At 44.9% G+C, this 7,160-nt stretch overlaps 1 long non-coding RNA gene across 1 annotated transcript; it reads left to right on the top strand.

Annotated features, from left to right (window-relative positions):
* On the top strand, nt 1–6,310 carry LOC308478580. Its single transcript, XR_013987175.1, has 3 exons — nt 1–1,223; nt 2,777–2,879; nt 6,091–6,310. It is a non-coding gene; the product is annotated as an uncharacterized lncRNA (long non-coding RNA).
* Nucleotides 6,311–7,160: the final 850 nt, after the last annotated feature.

A 7,160-nucleotide genomic window follows, 5' to 3' on the forward strand; every position in this document is an offset into this window, starting at 1 on the left:
GGTTCGGATCCTATCCTCCGGGGCAAAAGAAAACAAGCTTGCTCCATCTTCCATGTGGCAGCCCATGAGATATTTGAAGCTTGCTGTCCTGTCTCCTCTCAGTCTCCTTTCCCCCCCCCCCCAGGCTAAAAATACCGAGCTCCTTCAACCAGCTCTCATAAGGTTTGGTTTACAGACCCTTGATAATCTTGGTTGCCCTCCTCTGCACACATTCCAGTTTGTCAACATCCTTCTTAAATTATGGCAACCAGAACTGGACACAGTATTCCAGGTGTGGTCTGAACAAGGCAGAATAGGGTAGAACTATGACTTCCCTAGATCTGGACATTATACTTCTGTTGATGCAGCCCAGCATAAATTAAACTAGCAAAAGGGGTGGTGTAACTCAATCTCTATTGAAAGGCTTGTTTTCCCTCCAACAGGCTTACGCAGCCTAGCTCCTGAATGGAGTTTCAGTCTGGAGTACTTTGTCCCTGCTTACCTGAAAACAACTTCTTGTGTTCAGGATTATACCCTAATTTAGGTCCATTAATTACAATGGTCTTGAAAATTCCTCAGCAACATCCCCACCCAAATCTCTCCTCCTCATGTTATTCAGGGAGGCCTTGATCTCTAGTATTTTCTGGGTGCCTTCCTGGCACGACACATAATAGAATCCAGTAAGTTCTTTTCAGTTGCACTTCTCATAGATGCTTGGAACCATATTTCATTGAAAGGAAAATCTGTGATCCTTATGTAATCTTTCAATTAGAGCCGTAGCAACATTTGGAAAGAAGAATAGCTTTTCAACTTCTGGAGGGCAGTCTAAATAAATTGCCGCTTGTCAAAGAATCTGGTTGCATGTGGTGATTTTCTGACATTCAGATGCTTTTTTGTGTGTGCATTTATGGGAGGAAATTGGAATGCAGGCAGAGTCGTCCTGCTGGAATTTTAAATAGTCTCGGAGAGTTAGTATTCTTCCCCTTTTGGCATTTTCTTCTGACTTCAGCACAAGAAACAGCAGGCAGCTCTCATTGTCTTGCCTCTCTCTTCTTCTCAGATGATTTGTCAGCCTTAGAGGTCATTTGAAGATTTCTACCTGGTGGATTTTGCTAAGGAGGTTTCATTCTTGAAAAGACAACGTGTATTCTTGGGATGGTTTATAGCCTGACAGTTGGCAGATTCTTTCAAAGGGACAGAAAGAGAGTGAGAAAAAGGAGTATTGAAACAGATTCTGGGCACAGGTAACTAACCCCTCTTTCTCCTCCTTCTGTAGTTTCCTGGACGGGCAACATTTTTGGGCTCAAATGTTTACTTGATTTTACAAAAACAACAAGCATTGAGGTGCCCCAATTAATGAGATTATTATTATTTTAAGATTTAAAAGCTGGATTTTGCTAGTCCATTCACAGGTGGTGAAGTGGGGCAAGGAGGGGACATTCAGTTGCTGTAGTGGCTGACTGATTTTAACAACAACAACAATGCAGCGTTGCTCTGATGGGACTTCGGCCAGCAATACTTTTCAATAGCTATATTACTCATTTAAAAAAAAGAGAGAGAGAGAGACTCTTGAATTAATAGCCCCTCATGGGAAAACAAAGCCGCATGGCGCAATTATTCATGGGGAGGCTGTTCAAAGGGAAGCTAATGTGCCAATCCCTCACTTGGGATGACCAGGAAGCGACAAAATGGCTGAACTGGCAAGCATTTAACTTTCATTTGACGTTGGCCAGGGATCTTTGCTGAATGAGGCTTAACTTGTGAGTAGGCATTATAGAAAGTTCTCAGCCATGAGGAAGGACACTACAGTGGTACCTCGGGTTAAGAACTTAATTCGTTCCAGAGGTCCGTTCTTAACCTGAAACTGTTCTTAACCTGAAGCACTACTTTAGCTAATGGGGCCTCCTGCTGCTGCCGCGCCGCTGGAGCCCGATTTCTGTTCTTATCCTGAAGCACTATTTCTGGGTTAGCGGAGTCTGTAACCTGAAGCGTATGTAACCCGAGCTACCACTGTACTTGTTTACATGGCACTGTGTTAAATGCTGTGTGGAGCCCCTGTTTTAATGCAGTGGTTGGCTATCTGAGGGAAAACAATCAGTCTATCCAGGTGTTCCTTTTCCTCACAGTTAAAATTACATGAGGGAGAGCATGGTGATAGCTCTGGCATCATCTTCCCCTTGCTTACAACACTCTGTGATTTGAAGGGAAGCTTTTCTGAGTCTAGGACCCCGCATAACCAGGAGTAGCCAACATGTTGTCATTCAGATGTTGATGGACTCCACCTCCTATCAACCTCATTCAGCTTGGCCAATGGTCAGAGATACTGGGAGTTACAGCTGGAGGCACCGTGTTGGCTGTTGCTGCTCTCAGTCATGCAGGGAGTTGGGCAGGTCCAGGGACTCATCCCTGCAAAACTCTGCCCTTCAGCTCAAAGTGATGCTTGGAGAGGGGGGGCTTGCCAGAACCACCTCTCCCCTCCCAATCCCTCCATGACTTTATCAGATGAGGAATGCCTGATTTAGTGCCTCAGAAGCACTAAAAGACCCAGTGTGGGATCAACTCTAGTTACAGAGATTTCAGTCTTTCTGAATTCCTTGGTCTCTGGAGAGAAGCTATAGAAGGAGACCAGGATGATTTACCGCTGCTCAAGCTGTTTGAGATCCTTGAATAAAGACTACTGTGGAATGACAAAGTGCCCATCTAATTTCTGCGCGTCGAAGCTTCATCTCTAAATCTGTGAAACGCCTGGTAAGCAAAATCATACAGGAAGCACTGGGATATTTCTTTGCTTTTTCAGATATGATTATCAGATGGTTTCCATGCCAGCATTTTCTCCTTTTTTATGACATCGCAATCAGGCCTGAAAGTGAACGAATGGGGCATCATTAATCAAAAATATGGTGGGTCTGAGACATTTTTTTTTGTTGCCTTCCCACCCCATCCCACTCCCCCCCAGTTGCAGCATCGCTAGGTGAAACAAGCCTGCAAATATCGCACAGAGGTTGTCAGGCTTTCTGACATGCCCAGGTAGGGAAACCTCCCATGGAGCAATTCATCACCTTTTTAATCCTTTTAATGCCAGTGGAGACATGCCAAACCCACTTCCAAGATGATCTGCATTGCCACTTTCAGAGCTTATAGGTCATCTTGGGGGAAATGGTACATGGTTGCCAAAGAACCAATTCAGTGAAATTTATTAAGCTTCCCCTATCTCACGCTCTCTATAATACCCACCCACAAAGGCCATGCTTCCCATTATTATCCTGGTATCAAGAGCTTAGGGCATCAAACAAAAGCCCTAGGGGGATACATTAAACCCCATTTCCGGAACCTCACAGGAAATTTGCGACCCATAACAATCTTTGAGGAAAAATTTACTGAATCTTAAAAGTAAGAGGAACACATTTTCCACTTCACTGAAATAGTTATTTTGACTAGCACACTGCGCTGTTGCGCATCATAGGTTTGCTACCTGTTCAGATATGTAGTGTGGCATTGGCATGTGGGGAGGAGAGGCTATGCTAAGAGCACATGATTTGCATTCAGAAAGCCATATTTCAGTCTCCAGCATCTCTAGTGAACAAGATTATGCTTCCAGAAGAAATATTTGCCTCAGAAGATGCCCTTGTTGGCTCGGATAGTGACAAGCAGGGCTTTTCTTCATCTGGAACTCGCTGGAACTCAGTTCTGGCTCCTCTCAGGAGGCAGCCATTGCCATTCTAAGAGAATGAGGAAGGAGTTCATTGTAAGCTTTGGCACCCCTTTTTCTAGAAAAATAGGACTGAGGACAACCTTAGTTTGGTTGTCTATGCATTTCCTGTTAGATGATTCTGGGGTGCTTGACTATGGGTTGGCTTGGGGTCATTTGTATTCAGCACCATCAAACACATACCTGAGCACACAAGCAATGGCATTTGGGATGATTTATTTTATGATGAGGGGTGGGTGTGTTTACTGGCAAGGGGAACTGTCTTTCAACACGACAGACCAAAGCTACGTGCAGCATATGGGATGACTGCATTAACCAGCTCATTTTGCTAATCGAGCTGGTGACTTTGACAGGATCACGGCAGATTTAACAGCCTGGTATGATGTGCTAACGAAGTCCCCAAACCCCAAACTCCCTCTTATAAGGTATACGAAACTGTTCGACATGATTGTCATAAACGGTTGTTTACCTTTTCCAAATGTCAGAATCAAGGTGATAGTTTAGACACACAAATGACTCACAGGGGCTTCTGTTTAAACAATTATGTTGACAATTAAGTGTACATAAGAACAATGGTCTCATCGCACCGAAGCTGAAAGAATATCCTTCTCCTGCATGGTTACAAAGACAGCTTTAACACAAGTTTTATTCAGCTCATGTTTTCAGCTCTAGAGAATCCGTCTTGAATGCCACAAGATGGTGGATGGGTTTGATAACTCTTTCATTATTATTTGCTTCTGCCGTGGATGGCCAATAGGCTCTGGTCCCTGAGGAGAGATATGATACATACAGCCATATCAGGGGGAAAACAACGCCATGATCTAAAAACTTGATATATCCAGGAGCACCTGACTAAGCTTGGAACTTTCCTGAAGCATAAATTTTGGCTGAGCAAACCAAAGGAATAACACTCAGACAGAGCTCACTAGTTCACAGTCCAGTTTGGGGCATGGGACAGAGGACAGGGGGCAAACCCCTAAGCTCAGGGAGCCAAAAGCAGCTCCCCACTCTTCTCTCCCCACTCCTCACCTCTCACTAAGCCAAACCTCTCTCTCTGCTCCTAGAACACTCTCCTAGAGTGCTTTTGCTTGGTTCTAATGACCTAAATTCCACATCACATTAAACAAACTATAGATTAATGTGAACAAGGGATGGGAGGAAGCATCTGGAAGTGATATGCCATCCCTTCCTGGGTAACTGTATAGAGGAAAAGATGGTGGCCCTGTGTACCTATTGGGACAGCCATATATTTTTTTTACTATACAATGTCCCTGGTGGCCTTACAGGTACATGACCCCCAGTTCAAGGGTAGGGGAAGGGGCCTTACACTTTGCAGGACTTGGTTTTCAATAGTTTTCAGCAAGTGCCACACTTTCAAGTTGCTGCTGCAAGCTGCTAGAAATGGGTTAGAAGAAAGAAAAAAGAACCTGGGAATAAGCCCTTAGACTACTTTGGTAAAGGTAAAGGGACCCTTGACCATTAGGTCCAGTCGTGGACAACTCTGGGGTTGCGGCGCTCATCTCGCTTTATTGGCCAAGGGAGCCAGCGTACAGCTTCCGGGTCATGTGGCCAGCATAACTAAGCCACTTCTGGCGAACCAGAGTAGCGCATGGAAACGCCGTTTACCTTCCCACCAGAGCTGAACCTATTTATCTACTTGCACTTTGACGTGCTTTCAAACTGCTAGGTTTGCAGGAGCAGGGACTGAGCAACGGGAGCTCACCCCGTCGTGGGGATTCGAACTGCCGACCTTCTGATTGGCAAGTTCTAGACTCTGTGGTTTAACCCACAGCGCCACCCATGTCCCAACAGTGCCACCCGCATCCCACTTACCTTGGAAAGTGCTTCCAAAACTATTTCAATCTGTTGAAAGTGCGGCAGTTTTAAATGTTTTTAAAATGAATTTCTCTGAATGCAAATCTGCATAGACTTGGGAAGGAACAAGCTTGGCCGTCTACTCATGGGCAAGGGACATGGGTTGGAGAAAGATGGTTTCATCTAACACTACCTAAGATGTTATTGGAATCCAGCTGTCATCCTGCCCTACCCAACATGGCCAATGGTCAGGAATAATTGAATCATAGAGTTGTAGAGTTGAATGGAATCCAACTCGAGTGTTCATGGAAGATAAGCATCTCCCTCTGAGCATCTCCAGTGAAAGAGTCCATCACCCTCTAAGGGAGACCATTCCACTGTCAAATAGCTCTTACCATCATAAACAAGCTTGCTCCCTCTTCTGTATAACAGCCCTGTAAATATTTGAAGCTGGGTGTTCTATCTCCTTTCAGTCTACTGAAGTCCATTGAGGTATAGTCCATTGAGCTACCTCTGTCCTAGAATAACAGTCTTTCCTGTTTGGGTAGATTCCTCCCAATGGCTTCTATATTTCTTTGATTTTCTAGTTGTCTGCTGCAGTCATAACTCGTAGTTCAAGCTGACCTTCTTTCTGCCTGGGCACGTAAACAAGGGAGAAGGAGCCATGTCCTCAACACTGAAGGGATTTCTTTAGTGTTCAAACTCATGTTTGCATACAGGAGTCACAAGTTTGTTGTCTGTTGTTTGTTTGTGCATCTTAAGCATCTTTAAGCTTGAGCTTTTGGGCAAATAGACTGCTATGTTCCATACAAACCTGTCGTGCTCATTAACTATTTAGCTAATAATAAATGTTTCATGGTGTTGAAGTCAATGCCGCTTAGCATTACTTCGCAAGACAGCTGCTGAGCCTTGTGTTTTGTCAATCCCACCTCTCGACCTCTGACTCATCTTCCACCTCGAGCTCGAAAAGGAAAAAGAAGAGAGTTTGAAATGCCAGTTCCAAACCACTAAAAATAAAAGGCGTCCCCTGACATGAAATTACATAAATAAAGCATCCAGAATTCTTTGGAAAGCCATATACTATGCATAATGCTCATGGCTGGTACCAGAGGAGAGCTGGGAGGCAAGAAGCCTGCCAAACCAGGAGGCCGCCCCTCATTACTGGACTCCTGTTCACCTTCTCATCACGTCTCCCTTGGTTGCAGCCCGTCATGAGCTGAAGGGCAAAGTTCTGCAGGGGTGAGACTCCTTGACTTGTCTAACTTCCTGCATGATTTAGAGCAGTGACATTCAACATTGTGCCCTCCATAGATTGTTATCTTCCTTTCCGAAATCTTAACATGTAGGATGCAACTCGCCAATGTAGAAATGCCTCTTTTGTGCCTGTCCCCCTCCCATTTTTTCCTGGTACCCCACTGATAATGGCTTGGTCCAGGGAGATTGTTGTGTTGTTGTTTAGTCATTTAGCCGTGACCCCATGGACCAGAGCACACCAGGCACTCCTGTCTTCCACTGCCTCCCGCAGTTTGGTCAAACTCATGATGGTAGCTTCGAGAACACTGTCCAACCATCTCGTCCTCTGTCACGCCCTTCTCCTTGTGCCCTCCATCTTTCCCAACATCAGGGTCTTTTCCAGGGAGTCTTCTCTTCTCATGAG

Source organism: Podarcis pityusensis (genome assembly GCF_964106645.2).
Source record: "Podarcis pityusensis genome assembly, chromosome: 5".
NCBI lineage: Eukaryota > Metazoa > Chordata > Lepidosauria > Squamata > Lacertidae > Podarcis > Podarcis pityusensis.